General features: G+C 47.0%; 1 long non-coding RNA gene across 1 annotated transcript in view; it reads right to left on the reverse strand.

Moving 5' to 3' along the window:
- Window positions 1-557: 557 nt before the first annotated feature.
- Window positions 558-19,763, reverse strand: part of LOC132487544 (uncharacterized) — a 139,447-nt gene continuing 120,241 nt past the window's right edge. The window contains exon 9 of the long non-coding RNA XR_009531652.1: window positions 558-1,000. This is a non-coding gene — a long non-coding RNA (uncharacterized LOC132487544). The remainder of the gene's footprint in view (window positions 1,001-19,763) is intronic.

The raw sequence follows: 19,763 nt of genomic DNA on the forward strand, positions 1-19,763 counted from the left end.
CCCTCCAAAGGAACAATATGAAAGGAACAGGGCTTATAACTCTGAATTACCTGTTAGGTTCCTTGCCATATTCTGCATGTATCCTATTTCACAATCACAGGCTATTTGTGTGCTTGTCTTAATGCCTCTTCTAGCGGGAACACTCCTTGAGTACTATCCCTCTTCCCCTAGCACCCAGCTTAGGACTTCCACTGAGACCTAAGTAATAATAGCACAAGTAGTAATAGCAGCAGACTCTTACTAGACTAGGTTGAACAAGGGTAGGACTTGAACCCAATTCAGACAGGCGCCAGAGTTTACCTTCTTAACCACTAGACTATATCACTACTGCAAATGCTTGATGACAGCAGACCCACAACACGTTTATCTTTTTAAATTTTTATTTATTTTTTATACATTTTTATTGGAGTATAATTGCCTCACAATGCTGTGTTAGTTTCTGTTGTACAACAAAGTGAATCAGCCATATGCATACATATATCCCCAAATCCCCTCCCTCTTGAGCCTCCCTCCCACCCCTCTAGGTCGTCGCAAAGCACCGAGCTGATCTCCCTGTGCTATGCTGCTGCTTCCCACTAGCTAACACATGTTTACTGAGTGAACAAATGTTGCACGGGTGCATTAAAAAAAGTGCAGTCGCAATAATTTGTACTTACACATCATTAACAGGAAAGCCGGCAGTCAGCATTTTCCCAGCTAAAAGAGAAGACAAAGATCACTCTAGCCTGTTTTCACCTCTGCTCACTCTCCATCAGCCTTGCCGTCTGCACAAGGATGGTGAACACATGGCTGCAAATGATGTGCTTCCCCCAGGTGTGTGGTTGGTGGGGGGGCCATGACTCATGTCCTTCTGTCCTCTGAGGAAGCTGGCATGGCCTGTGACTTCTCAGTCATCAGCCAAATTCCTCCAAGGCACAAATGCTGATGCTTGCTCTCTGGATTCCTGTGGACTCAATGTGATTGCTTCTTGGTACTTGCTGAGCTGCTCGGCCTGGGAGCCCTGGAATTGCCAGAGACAAACAGAAGCCCCAAGAAGTCACAACTCAATGAGCACACCTGAGCCGGGGCAAGTCCAGGCCACATACGAGCTCTCTTGTTCAACCCAACAGCCAAATGGATCGCATTTCAGAACTCAACACTGGGAGACAGACTGCCTTGTTTGGGGGTAAAAATGCCTTCTTGGGCTTTGGCATCACCTAGGCTAGAACCTGAATAGGGATGAAGGCCCTTTAATCTCTCCTAGCCTCAGTTTCTCCTTCTGCAAACTACAGACAAGAATACCCACCGCATAAAATTTTTAGGAGGATTAAGTTTCATAAGAGAACCACTGTGTCTGTTGCTTCCCGTTCAACAGTCATGTGTGGGAAAATGATCAGCAAGTCCTGTTTACTCCTCAAAACAAACAAGCTCACTTGTCTTTCTACCAGATATGTCATAAGTATAAACCACTGATGAATGAAAGAGGACATTTCTTGTATTTCACACAGAGGAATCAAGGGTACACACTTCTATTTGTACATTTTTTACGGAGTTGCAAAGTATTATTTGAAAAACATAGGCTTTGGAATTAGCCCAACCTGATTTTGTCATTTATTAGCTGTGTGACATTAGCCAAGTCACTAAACCTCTCTGTGCATCAGTTTCTTCAACTGAAAAATGAGGATAAATAATAGTACCCACTTCATCAGGTTGTTGTGATAATTGAGCTGATTAATGAATGTAAACCACAGTGCCTGTCATGTAGAAAGTTTCAATAAAATTACTCCTATAATTATTACAAATTTATCAAAAGGTCCAAGGCATGTGAACATGTACACATATGCGTCTTTGTGGGTCTGTGTCTAAAACATTAGCCCAAACACATTATTATCACACCATTTGGGGTTGTCTTCTAGGCAATGAGCTCTTTTCTCTACCCCAAACTCTTCTCAGAACGAGGTTGCTCTTCTGTGACTTGGCCCTCAGATTCCTGTTCTCTTCCAGGCCACTTTGGTTATTTAACCAGATATCTCTTGCATGAAAATGCTGGGGAGGCGGGACCTTGAACCCCTACCAGAACCATATCAGGTGGGCTCTGGGGGCAAGTCAAGACCTAATCCTGTTCTGTTTTATTTTTAAACTTCTTATTGACATACATACAGAGATGTACATATATCATATACATATGCTTCAACCCAATTTTCACAGACTCAGCAGCGCCTATATTGGGAATCAGAACATTCCAGAAGTCCTTTTTTCCACCTTCCACATATTATCTCCCTAAGGGTAACCACTACCCTGTTTTTGAACTTTATATAAATCTGGTCCCTAATTTTGAGCAGCTCAGTGCCTATTTGTTTCTCCCTCAGATTTATATTATGATTAGGCTCCACCTGTTTTTGATTATTCATTCAAGCATCCAATAAACTTTTCAGTGGCTGTTATGTGCAAGGCACTGTTAATTGTTAATTAACTAAAGCAAGGAGGCAAAAGAAGTTTGGTATCTTGGTGGGTGTTTTTTGCCATCTTCTTCAAATGGGTCACCTCCTTGAGCTGTTTCTCTCTGGAATGAGGTCCAAGTTTCCCATATTCTTCTCTCTAGTCTGGCTTCCACTCTGTATGCTATCCAGGAAAGTGAGTCTTCCTGGGTAAAGATCCCAACAGAAACTGACCAGTGTATCAGATTTCCGATTCCAGAATTCCAGGAGAGAGTATCTGACTGGCCTGGCTGGGTCCATGCTTGGTCATGTCGACTGTGGCTGGAGGGTTAGGGACACATGATGCTAAAAGGTTGTGGATCCACCCCTGAAAAGAGGGAGAGCTCCTGAGGAAGGGGGAGGGGCACGGCTTGAGGTTCTCAGGAGGGACTGTGGTCCACAGTGGCCCCTTCCAGCTCTGATAGTCTATGATTTCTTTTTCTTCTCAGATGCAGATCCTTGGACCCAACGTCTAAATGGACTTAGTCACCCCCTGCACCCAAGTTGAACTGAAGCAATTAGATGACATGGCTCAGGGAAGACTAGGATCAACGCTCCCCAAACTGCCCTTTGAGGGGCATTTCTGACTGCCCCTCAGTGTCCAGCTACTCGGCATGGTGGCTCTTTCATCTAGCTCTGAGAATCAGCTGTGGTTTTATAGACTCCCATGCTCTTCAGTCTCTCCCCGAGGAGGGGTGTCCATCACAGCACAGACCTGGCCCTGAAAAATGAATTTCCTGGATGCAGGGGCCGCCAACTGTTTATGATGATAATTATTATTGCAGAGCACTGGAGTTCCTGCCCAGATTCCAGACGTCACCCACGTGCAGGAGCGTTTGCAACGGCACCCTGGATCCTGCATAACCTCATGGTCAGAGTAAAGAGCATAAAGCTGGATGTACGGTCCCAACTCTGCTTGTATCATGGTGGGGGGCGGAGACAGAGGCACGGAACTGTGCTAAAGTTTGCTTTACATACACGAGCCCATTTAATCCTTGCTGCAAATCCAAGAGAGAGACGCTATTACTCCCATTTTTATGGATGTGCAAACTGAGGCAGAGAGTAATGAAGTATATAACACAAGCAAAGCCCAATATCATTTATAAAGTGCTTTCCTCCTTATTATCTCACTGCATCCTCAAGAAACCCCATTTTAGGGGTTTCCCTGGTGGCGCCGTGGTTAAGAATCCTCCTGCCAATGCAGGGGACATGGGTTCAAGCCCTGGTCTGGAAAGATCCCACATGCCACGGAGCAACTAAGCCTGTGCGCCACAACTACTGAGCCTGCGCTCTAGAGCCCATGAGCCACAACTGCTGAGCCCACATGCCACAACTACTGAAGCCCGCACACCTAGAGCCCGTGCTCCACAGAGAAGCCACCGCAACGAGAAGCCCGCACGCAGCAATGAAGACCCAACACAGCCAAAAAAAAATAAAAGAAACCCCATTTTACAGATGAGTTGCTTATGGCTCAGTTTCCCAATTTTGCACAAGTCATAAGTGGAGAAGGTTGGACACAGACTCAGAACACTGACTCCCATCCCTCAAGGCAAATCCGCAAATAACTGTAATAAGAAGCAGATGGAGAAGAATGCCTTTAGATGATCCAGGTGAAATTCTGTGGCGTTACTGAGACGGCTGAGCTCATATACAGATGGAAGAAATTGAGGAAAGATTGAAGGAGGAGGCAATATTTTGACCTAGTTCTTAAGAGTAGGTGGGCAGTATTAGACAAGCATAATTGCAGGGAAGAACACTCCAGGAGAGCCCTACATGAGCCAAAGCCTGGGGAGGAGTGTTCAGGAAATAGTGGGAAGTCTTTTGATGTACTGGGGAGACTGGTGAGCAGAGTGGGGGATGAGACTGGAATACCAGGGTGCCTCTCACCTGGGCCATGGTAATTATCTCTGACAGGTTGGGGCAGATGGGATGGTGGGTCAACAACCCACAGGTAGAGCCTGTGACCTCAGAATCCCCTGAGTTTCCTTGGCTTCATTGGGTGCCTATGGTTAGGGACAAGGTGGGGGCGGCAGTTGGAGTGCCATATTATTTACAAGTGCTGGGGAGATTCAGCAACTTTCTAAAAGCAAGAACAATAAAACTTTTATAGACTGTTACAGAGTCAGTTGCCCTGTAAGGTAGAGTAAGATTGCGGGTGTGTGTGGGAAGTTTGCAGGTCAAGGAGGGGAGGGAGCAAGCTAGCGAGAGGTAACAGCTAAACGTGGCTTCTTCTGGTCCCATGTAGGTTTCCACCTCCAGAGGCATAGCTTGTGGGAAGACAGCATCTCTTCACTGAGCCTCAGATTCCTCATCTACAAAATGGGAGATCATAATACCTACCACTCAGGGTTGCTGCAGGAATCCAGTGAGATGTACTGATGTGTCTTGGGACATTACTTTCACTGTTATTTTATACTGTTATTAACCCTTCTCATGGGTGCATGCCTTTTCAACTAGAGAATAAAAGTCTTCAGGAGTAGGGGCCACGTCATCTATTTCTTTTCATCTTTGACAGTGCCAAACAAACATGCAACAAATTGTTTCAACAAACAAAATAGACAAATGTTTAGTGTAGTTTTTGGAAGTCTTACCTTAGTTCCTCAAATCGTACTGAGCCAGATCTCAGGGAGCTGCAAGAAGCAAGGCGGGTTTCACACAATCCTTCGATACTCGCACACCAAGCTGCATTGAGACCCTGTTGTGCGAGTTCTATTCCGTGGACCTTCTGCTCTAAAGGTGTAGGTTATTTTAGAATCAAGAACATGGAAAGGTGATTACCAATTATCGATCAAGTTGTGAAAAATGAGGGTCTTGATGCTGTGGGCTCATCAGCAGAATAGAGTTAATTCTCCCTTGAGCCTCACTGGGTAGGACAGCCAGGCTTCCTGTCGCTGAGCCCTGCACATCTTCCCCTGGGGGATGGGGATGGGGTGGAGGGTTGATAATGAACTGCTTCACTGTGTGTGTGTGTGACTCCAGGAGCAAGAGGAAAAGCATTTGGGCTGTTTTGGAAGATCCAGCTAAGAGGAAGGCTTGGTTGTCCTAGAGGAGAAGGGGACAGGGGCTTGGGGCTTGGGGCAGGGAGAGGATGGGAGGCCTTCATTTCTTTCTTTTTAAAAAATTATTTATTTATTTATTTATTTGGTTTTGGCTGCGTTGGGTCTTTGTTGCTGCTCGCAGGCTTTAGTTGTGGCGAGCAGAGGCTGCTTTTCGTTGAGGTGAGCAGGCTTCTCACTGCGGTGGCTTCTCTTGTTGCGGAGCACGGGCTCTAGGTGTATGGGCTTCAGTAGTTGTGGCACTCGGGCTTCAGTAGTTGTGGCTCGTGGGCTCTAGAGCGCAGGCTCAGTAGTTGTGGCGCATGGGCTTAGCTGCTCCGCGGCATGTGGGATCTTCCCAGACCAGGGCTCGAACCTGTGTCCCCTGCGTTGGCAGGCAGATTCTTAACAACTGCACCACCAGGGAAGTCTGAGACCTTCATTTCTGAGGGTGGCAGGACCCAGGGTGGGATGGTTGTTTGGATGCTTAAGGACCTTGGTCCAAACACCATACTTATGGAACTCTGGCTTCTGTCCCATGCCTGAGCTTGGCATGGCGATCATGGATATGTTTGTAGAGCAGCCCACCTTTGAATGGACCCCACAAGCTTGGACCAGGGACCCCAACAGTGACCACAACTAGAGGACTTCCTCATGGGTCACGAAAGCCCCAGGGAGAGGGCATAGGAGCCACCAAAAAATGACCAAAATGGGACTTTACACTGAGCTTGGTTTGTGAGGAATCGGAGCCCAATTTGATTTAGTTCAGAAACACTTCCAGTAATGACAATTCTTACAGCTCAAACAAGGCACAAAGACTTATGCCAGTTAACAGCAATGAACATTGTGTAGAGAAATTGCTATAGAAAAACTCTCTTGGGACCTGAACATTGTGTATTAAGAGTGGGAAAGAGAGTGCAAAGGTTGACATAAAGAACTCAGGGCCAATCTACCTAATATTTGGGTGATTTTTTGTAGGGGAAAGTTTACTTTCGGGAATAATGCCCGGAAAATTTGTGTCTGATAAATTTGAAAAAGAGGTGCTGCAAAACCACAAGCAGTCTCTAGAGTGGTAGGAGGGAGTTTGGATTGGAGCATGTCATTTCACATTGTGTTATTCTTTTTGTGGTTAGAGTATCAAGCTTTAGAAGGCAAAGATATTTTGGGAAGTGAGGGCTTTATTTTGGTTACTCTGTGTTTTGTTTCCATTTGATTAGCCCAGAGCTCCTGGGCTAAGTACTTCTCTTGTCAATGAGTTTCTTGCCTTGACTCCTCATTGGAGTCTCACAAGCTGGTGTCATCATTGAATTTTCATTGTCATCTGTTTTGGGGACATTGGCTATTGCCCCGAAGCCCACAGGCCACAAGAGGGAAAAAACTGTGAAGGTATGGTTAAGGAAAGACAGCTTCCCTTGAGATTTTGACATGGAAGGACTGTGTAAAAGGCCCCCATGGAAAATCAGGGTAAATTCAGACTTAGGAACCAGAAAACTTTGAGGTGAGTGTGGTGGGCTCTCTACCAGTGGGACGGGTGCCTGGCTAAGAAGGTCTAACTTCTGGTTGAGTGGAGTGTTACACAGGGAAGCAGCTCAAGGATGCTTTGCTAAGTTGAGGATGAAGAAGCATAGTGCGGGGGGAGGTCAAAAAAACCAAGGGGACCATAACAGGTGCCAAATCCAAAAGATAGCTGAGGTGGAAGAGGAGAGGAAGCACAAAGGTGAGGGTGGAGTTGGGAAAAGAGACTGGGCTGAAGAGTCAGGACATTCTGTGAAGGAAATCATGTTCTAAGGCACCCTTGACACCCAGTGGCTGGTTCACTAGAGGAGAGTGTTGATCCTAAACATTCACCCCAGAGTCCCTTGAGAATCTGTAGACGTCATCTTCATGCCTGTCTGCTTTTCTTAACCATCCTGCTGCTTTGACTCTATTCTCTGACTGTCTGAATCCATCTATCTACTCGGCCTTCAGTCCCAGAGTGGCCAGGGAGAAGGAAGCACAGAGAAACCGCAAGAGTCCACTTGGCCACCAACCAGTAACAATAACAAAAGAACAGTTTTGATGAAGGATCAGAGGTTGAAATAAGCAAACATTTCAACTCATGGTTTTGTTTATGTCTCCTTGCCTCTCTCTACTTTGAGGAAAGAGATTTTAACAGTTCATACCAGTTAGATCCCTCTCCCAAATTGCAGATGGATCTGATTTCTGCCCATTCCTCCCTCTACTTTACCAGACAGGGGCCTCTTTAACTGTCTCCTCTGCACACTGTACTCCGTTTTGGGCTCCTGGATCAAGCAAGACCTCAGACAGGGGGAATGGCAGGATCTGGAGCTGCAGTTCTGTAGACATGTGCTGAGTCAACTTGGCAGCTGGTCCTTCGATGGCCTTGCTCCACTCCTCAGCACCACCTAGCCTGAGCTCCAGGTGTGGGCTTCTGATTCACTCACCATTTCTACCTTGATTCCCTGAGCCTCCAAGACTGGGTTTATCTTATTTATTTATTTATTTTTTTTGCGGTACGCGGGTCTCTCACTGTTGTGGCCTCTCCCGCTGTGGAGCACAGTCTCCAGACGCACAGGCTCAGCGGCCATGGCTCACGGGCCCAGCCGCTCCGCGGCATATGGGATCTTCCCAGACCGGGGCACGAACCCGTGTCCCCTGCATCGGCAGGCGGACTCTCAACCACTGCGCCACCAGGGAAGCCTGGGTTTCTTTACCTTGTCCCTCCTGCTCCATCTTGCAGCCATGTCTTAGTCTGAAGTCTTGCCCTTGAATCCCAGTACCTGTCCTCTGTCATTCCCTCAAATTATACCTAATACTTCCCTCCCTCCAACACAGACCTTCTAGCCTGGATCTGCCTGACTAGCATGGGGATGTCCACTGGTTCCCCCAAACTTCCCCTAGGCCAGCCCATCTCTCTGGACTTCTAGGATCACCTATTGCTGAGACCACCCTCCACCACCTGCCTTGCCTTGGTGGGTCTCTCTGTGTCTTGGCCAACCTTGTGTGACCTATTCCCTGCCCTCTAAGCCACTGTTATTCTCAGTGGTTCTAAAATCATTAATCCAACAGCCAACAAGTACTTATTTATGGGACACCATCTACATGATTGGTGCTGTAGGAGCAACGTCCCTCAGCCAAATGACAATTGAGAGGCAACAAACTTCAGCTTGTAGTGATATGAGACCAAATGTGAAGTTATCTTCATTTACCCTTTTGGAAGAATTATTTGATCAAGTGTATTAGGTATCTATTGCTGCATAACAAATTACCTCAAAATTTAGTGGCTTAAAATAAGAAAAAATAATCTCTCACAGTTTCTATGGGTCAGGTATTAAGAAGTAGTTTAGCTGGGCAACTATGGCTTGGGGCGTCTCATGAGGCTGTAGGCAAGATGTCAGCTGGACTGCAGTTATCTGAAGGCTCGTCTGGTGCTGAAGGACTTATTTCCAAAGTATTGGATGCAATTTGGTGCTGAGTGCTGAGAACACCATAGTTCTCCCCACAAGCCTTTATATGGCTTCGTAAGTGTCCCCATGACATGGTGGCTGGCTTCCTCCAGAGCAAGTAATCCAAGAGACCAAGGATGGAGCAGCAATGTCTTTTATGACCTAACCTTGGAAGCCACAGATGTAACTTCTACCATATTCGGTTGGTCACACAGGTCAGATTCAATGTGGTAGGGGCAACATAAGGAAACAGATAATAGGAGTTGAGGATCATTGGGGACCATCTTGGAGACTGACCACCATGCCAAAGAACAATTCAGCTTAGGGGCCAGGAAGATTTTTATCTATTAATAAGATAATATTTAAGGTTTTATCTCCAATGCTGGAACAGTGCCTAGCATATAGTAAGTACTCAATAAACACTGAGTGAATGCATGATTGAGTGAACAGTATACATTACTTTCAGGAAGTACTCTGTAGTTTATAAAGTACTTTTCCAGATCTTATACAATTTGATTATCACCTCTGTGAGACAGATCAGGCTAATATTATGAATCCTATTTATAGAAGTATTCATATGTAGTGTTATTAATACTATTTTACTTCAGATATGTAAAGCATCACCTAAAGTCACACAGCCTGAATCTGATGCCCTTTCTCCCTGGTCTAGTCATACCACAGGATCATGTTGTAACCCCAGTTCACTGGGCTTTGTCCATCTCATTGGCTATGAGGTGGGTTTTTTGAAGTACAGGTGAAACGACCCTTGGGAGGCTGAGCCAGTGCCGTTTTATGGTTTACTGGGTGGATTTACTGCAAAGCTAGTGACACTTAAGGCTCTTTACTTGCATTGGCCCTTCCAGGGCAATTCCAAACATTTTGGCAAGTAAGAACCACTTATCTGTGACTTCATGCAACAAACTGAAACAATTCCAGAAGACGGTAACCTGATGTTTAACAACATTTACAGTCACTCATGATAATGCAGCTGCAAGCATTTGTGAAAACATCAGTGGGTTCTCAGAATAGGTGTCAAGTCCAGCTGGTTTCCTTAATCTCATGGGAGAAGTCTCTCTTCCATGATACCTGAAGTTGCTGACATTCTCAGTGTTTCCAACAGTTACATTTTTTCTTTTCAGGTTTGTCTCCTAGGTGGAATATTTTAAATGTAGATACTAACTGAGGTTTTTCCTTATAGAAACTCATTTTTCTTTAGCAAAATAACTGAGAATATTCAGATTAAAATGAACTATGAAATCACTGAAAGGGACATAAATTATTCTGATTATCAAGAAACAAATTGTAACAAGAGAAATTTCAATGCCAAAAGCAGTAAGTAATTCATTAGGAAGAAGTACATTTTGAAGATAAGTAATAAATAGTGTCTCGAGCTGCTGATAATTCCATCTCTAGGGAGGGGCTCATCTGGGTGGGTGGAGGTTCCCCCCAGAAGAAACATCCCATTCTCAGCCCAGGGTCTGTGGGCTGCAGTTGCTAACAGCTGTGGCCAGGCAGGGGACCCCAGTGAGCTTGGGCTTCTCCTGCAGGCTCATGACTGCCCAGCTCTTCCTATCAGCAATGCAACCCAGCCTCTCTCTAACGAGCCATTTAGGAGTTCTTAGGCATTACCAAATAAAAAGAAACCCAGAAGAAACATTCAGTATTTATATAAAGTAAATATTTTCTTCCCCTGACTACTCTATCCTCCTTCAGTTTCAGAAGAACCTTTGTCTCTAGATTAGTCCAGCTGAAGTTATTTTTCTTACCATCTGTAAGGGGGATTTTCCATTTTTCCAACAAGAAAATAACCCTTGGGCTAAAGGAACTGTGAAAATGTTTAGTCTCCAGAAAGGCATGAAGACTCTCAGGGTGGCAGAATCCCTGCAACTCAGTTTTGGAGAGGGCCATTTTGTCATTGATGAAATAGCCCCTCTTGCTGTTCCTTTGCACACTCGGCATCAAATTTCTGGCCCACAATTCACAAATAACTGTTCTTCAGGATGTCATGGAGAGATTTATCAGGGTGGGTTGCTGCTGGAATGCACAATTATCCAACTAGGTGGTGTGGACCAAGAGAAGAGATACTGGCCTTGGAGCCTTGAGAGCTGGCTCTAGTCTCAGTTTTCTTGTTGCGTGATCATGTGCAAGTCATTTCCTCTCCATGTGTCTCAGTTTCCCCAACTGTAAAAAGACTGTGATGAACTGGCCTATCTCTCCTTTCTAGGCTTAATGATTTATGAGTTACTCTGAAAGGGACCTAGTGAGGTCAGGATCAGGGCTGTTTGTACAATAACTTACATGAAATGAGTGATGAAGTAGGTCATTCTCTGTGTATTCTTGAGGAGAAAAGAGCAGTTTTAAAGCATATATTTGTATTAGTGAACTGTGTTACACCAGGCCAATGGATGTGAGGGGATACTTGTTGGGGAGGAAGCAGGGATGGTGATAATCAAAGCAAAGTTGACAAAGACCTGGTTCAGGAGGACAGTGCTAAAACTATCAGTCAAGGTAATCAGGAAGCCGGGTGAAGAGTCAGAAGGCCAAGGTCAAAGCAAGACAAAGTGAGGAACTGAACAGTATACACAGCAGCAGCTGAAATAGCTTGTAAGTGAGGCCCCTCCTGCCCCAGTCAGGGAGCCTTTTACATGCTTCCTGCTGAGCCAGGTGCTGAGGACGAGGCTCCACACTTGGACAACCCACTGTTTTCCAGCTCAAGAAGGGTTGTGGGGAGAAAAGTGAGTGTGGCTGGAGTGGGGAGTGAACCCATCCAATGTTTTTACGTAACTGAATATTTATGCAAATAAATATGCAAAACAATCTACTGAAATGAAAGATAATATATAAATTATAACAAATTCCTATCAACTTTGAAAATCAACATTACTAAGGTAAAACTGCTATTTAATCCCTTGAAAATGCAATTAAATCTTTAAAAATATTTCTATGAAAATAAAAGTTTGATACCTGAAATAAAATGTGCAGGCTGAAAAATAAATAAAATGATTCTAGCTTCCAACGTCTATCTGTGGTCAACATAAAGAATTAGTCTGATGCCTCTGGTATGTTATGGATAGGCCTGCAAATAAATTAAAAGTATTATGAGGGCTTCCCTGGTGACGCAGTGGTTAAGAATCCACCTGCTAATGCAAGGGACACAGGTTTGAGCCCTGGTCCAGGAAGATCCCACATGCTGAGGAGCAACTAAGCCCGTGCGCCACAACTACTGAACTTGCGCTCTAGAGCCCGTGAGCCACAACTACTGAAGCCCGTGCGCCTAGAGCCCGTGCTCCACAACAAGAAGCCACTGCAATGAGAAGCCCGCTCACCGCAACGAGAAAGCCCGCGTGCAGCAGCGAAGACCCAATGCAGCCAAAAATAAATATGGCTGCTATTCAGCTGTTAATATAACAAATATGCATCCTAAGTGTCAAATTACTGTTTTGGAGGGCAGGGGAAGGGCCACAGAGTTGACTGGGGTGATCAACGAGGGAGTCTCAGAGCAAGTAAGGTTTCCTTCCACGTTAAGCTGACTCCTTGGCCTTGCAGTTACCCATCTATCTGCAGGGCCCACACAATCAGCATAGGTGCCACCCCCACAGTTGCCAGGATTTGGGGGAGGAGATGGAGGGGAGTCAGCGTCTTACCCAGACTAGTTTGAGTGTGTCATTCTTCGAGCAGCCTGGGATGAGGTTTGCAGATCACTTCTCATGAACCCCTAGGCTCAGGGACAACACTTAGAAAAGGCAAAACACCATGGGGCAGCTCAAAGAAGAGAGTTCCTGCTGGGGTGGAAGCCACCTGTCAACACCCAACAGTGACTTGGCAGCCATGTGAAGGAGCCACCTTGAAATCACATCTTCCAGCCCCAGTCAAGCCTTCAGGTGACAGCAGCCCCAGCCAACAACTTGACGTCATCAAAGACCCAAACCAGAACCACCAGCCTAAGCCACCTGTAGATTCCTCACCCACAGAAACTGTGAGAGATAAGGATTGTTTACTGTTTTAAGACACCAAGTTTTGGGGTAATTTGCTACACAGCAATAGATAACTAATGCAGGAGGGTAGACATCTATTGGGCTCATGTGTCAGGATTGGTGAGATTCCCCCTGACATTTTCTACTCCCCATCCGCTTGGAAAGTCCTTCATCGTGAGAGAGAGAAAGAGAGAAGCCACGGTGCCCCTCTGTCCTCTGCAGAGCTGGGAACAGAGACTAGACAACCCAGGCTGCCTCTTTGGCTCTCAGCTGTGCTAGCCAGCAATGCTTTGACCATTTCTACCAGGAGTTAGCAAATTTTTCCTTAGAAGGCCAGACAGTCAGTATTTTAGACTTCACAAGCCATACACAATACCTCTGTTACAACTACTCAATTCTGCCCCTGTAGCACAAAAACAGCATTAGACAATATACAAATGAATGGGCATGGCTGGGTTCTAATACAGCTTTACTTAGAAAAACAGGTGAGTGATTCATGGGCTGTAGTGTTCTAATCCCAGGTTTATACAAAGGAAAAACACAATACAGGAAGGTCTGTGGCCAGACAGGCTCAGAGGGCCAGAAGGACACTTCCCATAGAGGAGAGGCTGTTTATGAACTGCCTTACCCTGGGCCCCACTATTGCCTTACCCTTGCTGCAGGAGGCCAAGATATTTATCATCTCTTGCAAACAAAACTACACATGAAGAATATGTAAGGGAGCTCCAGGTTTACTGACAGTCTGGGCAGCTGTTAGGTATGTTACTGAGTAAATGGCCACATCTGCTGGAAAATCTCTTTTAGCCCCTGGAAGAACTGTGTGCCAGGCACTGCTCCAGTGGTTACTGCTTTCACACATAGTACCTCCCTTTTTTCTCATCTCCAATTATTGTTTTATAGCAAATTACCCCCAGACTCAATGGCTCACTCACATGGCTGGCAAGTTGGTCCCTCTCCACAAGGCTGCTTGAATGTCCTCACAACATGGTAACTGGCTTCCCCAATAGCTACCTATCGAGAAGACCAAGGAAGGAGCTGTAATGCCTCTGTGACCTGCTCTGGAAGTCACACATTGCCATATCCTTTGCATTCTATTGTCCACCTAGGTCAGCCCTGATTCAATGGGAAAGGGACCATACAAGAGCAAGTATACCAGGAGGTAAGGATCGCTGGGAACCATATTGGAGGCTGGGTAGAATGAGTGGGTTCTGAGATTAGCGTCATACTGACAGCTGCCACTACAAAAGCTTGCCCACTTAAGTTTGGTGGTTGTGTGAGGAGGGGCAAATGGAAGAGACTCATCACTTGTTTGCTCAAATCTGTATAGGTGACTTGTTTTTCCAGGCCCTCAATATTGAGGGCATCAAGGTACCAATGGCTGTGGTTTTCAGCTACATTTGACCATAAGTTTTCATTATTGGGGTTCTAATACTACCATCCTTGATGCTCTGACATTCCTAAGAGTCTGCAGTAAACATATGTCTTTCTGTTTGGGATTCCCAGCATCTGAATACCTTCCTAGAAGAATTTCCCATTGTGTGAGTCTTGGTAGGGGCAGGTTCCTGTCCGGTTTTTCAGCCTGTCAGTCTTTGATTTACCCTATGTCTCTCCCAAATCCCTTTGCTATTTAAATTAGCTATTCAGTTTCTGTTACTTGCAACTGGGAATCCTGGCTGGTCCTGCATCTCCAGACGTTATACTCAGAGGAAGGTCATTTGGTGCCAAAGTCACTACAACTCTGCTGTTATTGTAGTAACAGTTGACAGAGTAGAACATAGACCTCAGAGTCAGACAGATCTAGGTTTGAATTCCAGCCCTGCCACTTTAATGCAACAAATTAACTTTCAACAAGTTATTTAACATCTCTCAACTTGAGTTCCTTCACTCTTAAAATGAGGAAACATTTAGCTTGCAAGACTGCTATGAGGATTAGCACATAGCATTGTGCCTGACACATAGTAGGTGCTTAATGACTGTTCTTATATAGCAAATGATAATGGTGATATAATAAATGATAACTGCTCTTATATAACAATGGCAGCAATGATGGACACGTGCTGTGCTTCCTCCTTATATAAATCCCTTTCAGGGTTTCTTGAAGAGGCAAAGTTACTACCACCTGATGACAGGTCTTTGGAACTTGAACTTCCCCATCTCTCAATAATAATTGCTCTTTAGAATTCTCAAGGGTGGCCCTACCTGTGGTGTTGAATAGATTCTTCCAGTGAAGAACTTGCTACACGTCCTCCAGGAACTAATCCAGAGCATGACTGAGAGATACCTCCAGTCCCATCTGCAGTGCTTTGCAAATGGAACTCTTTGTGGCCTGCCCTGAGACCCTAGAGCATCCAAGATGGGCATGTTACTTCAAGTCCTGTTGTGGTCCTTGCAGTGTGGTCCCAGGCCATCCAGACTTTTGGCCTGGGCCCCCAGATAGCCTTGAGGCTACTAGAGACACACTAGATGGAAAGGCACACTCGGAGACGCTCTGCTCTAGCAGGAGCTGTTTTCTCCCGTGCCTTCTTTGAGCTGTGGAAGCTGTTCTACGGTGTTTCCCCATTTCTATCATGGCTGCTGAGTCAGTACTGGTTGTTGACACATGGCTTCAGTCCCACCCCATGTGGGCCTCTCCACAGGTTGCTTGAGTGTTGCTACAATGTGGTGCTGACTTCCCCAAGAGAAAGCACAAAGTTATTTTTGTCCTCTTGGCTACCTATTGGCGAGGAAGGACTACACACAGCGTGAACACCTAGAGGTAAGAGTCATATGGGCCCTTTTGGAGGCTGGATACCACACATCTCATCCCAAATAAGGGCGCTCATGGGTGGTAGAAAGTGTCCTGTATACAGAGAATGAGATGGATGCTCTTACTGGTCTCTGCATGGTGGGATGGAGAAAACTGTGGGCTGGCAGTCAGGACCTGGGCGTCAGTGCTGGCTCTGCCCCTGGCCTCCAATAGGTCCTGAATGAGTTATGTCCCCTAGTGGACCGGTAGTTTTCTGTTTGTTTTTTTTTTGCGGTACGCGGGCCTCTCACTGTTGTGACCTCTCCCGTTGCGGAGCACAGGCTCCGGACGCGCAGGCTCAGCGGCCATGGCTCACAGGCCCAGCCGCTCCACGGCATGTGGGATCTTCCCGGACCGGGGCACGAACTCGTGTCCCCTGCATCGGCAGGCGGACTCTCAACCGCTGTGCCACCAGGGAAGCCCTGGACCGGTAGTTTTCTTAACCACAGATAAGAAAGGCTTTTGAACTTGGGTCAGTGTGGCATAGGGGGCCAATCCCTACCACTTAGCCAGTTCCTTCATCTCTGTGGACTTCAATTTCCTCCTCTGTAAAAGTGAGGATGAGAATACCACCTCCCTCCTAAGGTTGATGTGAGGAATAAATGAGCTGGGCTGTGTATTATGCTCACCACATAGAAGGTGCTCAGTAAATGTTTGCTGCCATTATTAGCAGCAGAAGTAGCAACATCACCTCTGGCTTTGAGGTCTCTGATTCCACAATCTGTTCTTAGCCCTGAGAACAAAGGGCTTCTGTAGTACCCTCCCTCCTCCTCCATCAGTTCAGACTCTTGACGCCCTCTGGGGCTGGCTTTGGGCAGCTGCACTCAGGCCTCTGGGGTAGACTGGAGGTGTCTGTTTCCTTCCTCAGCATCTGGTGGTCAAGGCACTTGCAAACCTGTTACAGCTGAAATCAGGAACCAAGCAACCAGAGCAGCCTCATGCTGAGAGCTGGGGCCAGTCCTTGGGACAACTGTGAATTATGTCATCACAGGGTGGCAGAGATGGAGTGGGTCTCAGACCTCATCTGGTCCCTGATCTAACCAGCCCCCCTGCCCCAGCCTGTGGGGTCACCATCTCTCCTCACAAGCCCTGTGTGAACAGCTGTCTGAAGACCCACCATTCATGCTTGAGGTCCATGGCAGCAGCCATCAGATGACTGCCGGCTTGAACCCTACCTGCCCAAACCCACTCTGTGGCAAAGCCATTGTGTGAAGGCTTCAGCTCCAAGTCCTCACCCCACTCCTAGAGACCACATGGGTGACATCATCCTATCCAAACCCATTCTCCTCATGATCAGCTAGGAGCCAAGGCCTCTTCAGGTACCCTTTGGCTCCCAGACTCCATCCCCACACTGCTCTGTTCATTTGCTCAGCTGGCCTGCCCCGCCTCCCCCATCCCCCTCATCCCCTCCTCTCCATGACCACAAACTCCTCTGTATCCTCACCCTTCTCCTGGGACACTCCTTTCTCTCTGCCTGCTGTCCTCTCAGGCCGGGGTTGCCATTTTCACATGCTCTCCTCAGGGTCGGAGGGTAAGTCTGCAATCCTCCTGGCTCCCCAGGCCACACCTATACACCCCTTCATCTTGTAAAACCCCTGCTCCTTCAGACTCGCACCATTCATCCCCCCAACCCCGTCCCTGATGCTTCCCTGGGCCTTCTGGTCAACCACTCGCTCACTGACCACCTTGACTCCTGGGCTCCTGGAGTCCTTTCCACCCCAACTCCTTCCTGATTCCTGGGCCCTAAATCATGCATGAGGATAACTTTTCCAGGATTCCAATTTTGACCTCATTGCCAGGAACACTTTTGTACCTTAGCTACCCATTCTTTTCCCATCACCAAAAGGGCATAACCTCCCAAATTCCAAACCCAAGTGTCTCGCTCTCTGGTCATCATTGCCTGTCCTTCCAGCATACTTCCTCAAGCCCCCCTGTAACAATTCTTTGATCTCATGCTGAACCCATGCCTCCTGGGCCCAGTTCTTCCCCACTATCCATCAGTGGCTTCACTTCCCTTTCTTTCTGTCTCAGATTCCATGGTCCTTCATTGGACTCACTCCCTTGAACACACCTCCAACTCCCTTGCACCTCTTGGCCTCCTCTGCCCTTTACCCTCCTTGCAAAAGTGTCTGGCCTTAGTACAGGGCTCTGATGTTTGTAGAGCTTCCAAAGACACATGATTGTCTTTGGACATTTGGGTGGTCACATACGATGTAGGGTAGGGATTCATACTTCTGTCTTATGTATGAGGTACTAAGGCTCAAAGAGGTGAAGTGCCTTTTCTAGATTTGTCCAAAGCCGAGCCTCAAACCCATGTCTCTTGGCCCAAGTCCACCTCACCTCTTGAAGGCAGCCTTTCTAGAATAGGTTGGGATTTGGAGACTTGGTGATGAGGGTGTGAGTGGGAGCAGGGCACCTCTACAGAGGGGAAAGTGTTCCCTAGTGATGACGGGGGCAGGGAAGGCGGTGGTCCAGAGGGAGTGGGACTGTGGTGGTCCTCACAGGCCCTGTAGAGTCTGAGAAATTCTCTCAGAGGCTGTCTTGCAGAGGTGCATTGGCCGTGAAATGCAAAACCAGATGCCATTGGTAAAGCACACTGTCTGAAACAGCATTCCTCCAGCTTCCCAGCCTTCTGCAAATCCCATTTCTTTCCTTGTCAGGCCTCAGAGGCTGAGGGCCCTGCACTGCTCTGCACATCAAAGACACCACCAGCTTTCCTGGCACAGCTCTCAGAGGCTTTTAACCAGCCTCTGACAATAAAATCACTTTTAAATAAAAACCAAGACTCAATATTCGGCAGAAAAGGGATTAACAGGATCAGTAGGGGGATGACATCATGTTATTTTTGTTGGCACTTCCCCAGCTCAAGTGTACGGAGTCTGGGTGTGGAGGGCGGATATATATATTTTTTCTTTTCAACTGATTTGGCTGCTCTGAGTCTAGGTCTGGAAAATCTGGGGAGCTAGAGGGAGCTAGCAGGGCTCGGGGTGACTCTCCAGCAGCTCAGGGCATCTGCCCGCTCAAGGGGGTGAGCACACTGGGCCTGCAGAGACTGAAGTGGGCCTTCTGCTGTGTCATTTTCCTGGGGCCTCAGGTAATGGGAAAGGAAAGTGCCTCTTTGGTGATCAGGCCCTGAACTTAGAGAAAGGTGCCCTCGAAAATGGGCAAATGTCCTGGTACAACCAGTGGTGGAGACAGATTGACCTAGAGAACCAGGACCTGGCCCATTCACGCACAGCCCTCTGGGTGATGCAACTGGGCCACGCCCAGAATGACAGAGCACCCAGGGCCTTAGGGGACTCTTGCTCCACTGGTTGCCAACCTCAATATATATATATATTTTTTTTAGTTAAGGAGCTTGGACTTCAAGTGAGGTGCTACAAGTAGCCCATTGCATATCAAAGACTGGAAGAAGATGAGCTGCAAGGCTTGGAGCCTCCTGGCTGCACCTCCCTGGCTCCTGAGCTGCCTTGGAATCTAACACCAAACATACAAACTGAAAATTTCTGATCACTGATTCAGTGAACACTTACTAAGTCCTGGCCCAATTTCTATTCATTCATTCAGTAAACACTTACTAAGTGCCTGGCACTTCTCCAGGTGGAGGGGGTACACTGGTGAGCAAAACCAGGCACATTCCCCACATTCCCTCATGGGGCTGATGTTTTGGTGTTGATTAATACACATTAAGTAAACAATGACACAAATGAATGTTAACTCCCTCCTACGCCAACATGCATGAAGAAACTGATTTGTGAAAGTGCCAGATTCTTAGCACTCCAGCCTCTGGACTACCAAACCTTTCCAACTTGGGCCCACGTTCCCTCCCACCTAACCCCCAGCACCATCCAGACCTCAATGCATTTTTCCAGGTTTAACTTGTGTTTTTCCACCTCCAGGGATGCCTCCTCTCCTCTTTCCTCCTTTCTCTCCACCAGGCATCTCCAGTACCCCTGGAAAGCCCTGGAACAGCCTCATGTGTCTGAAGTCTCCTCCTTTGGAGGTGACCTGCCAGCCCTCCTCAGCACCACTGCTGGGTCTGGGAAAGAGGGGAGCAGCCGGCATTG

The sequence above is a fragment of the Mesoplodon densirostris genome, chromosome 4 (genome assembly GCF_025265405.1).
Source record: "Mesoplodon densirostris isolate mMesDen1 chromosome 4, mMesDen1 primary haplotype, whole genome shotgun sequence".
Classification (NCBI taxonomy): domain Eukaryota; kingdom Metazoa; phylum Chordata; class Mammalia; order Artiodactyla; family Ziphiidae; genus Mesoplodon; species Mesoplodon densirostris.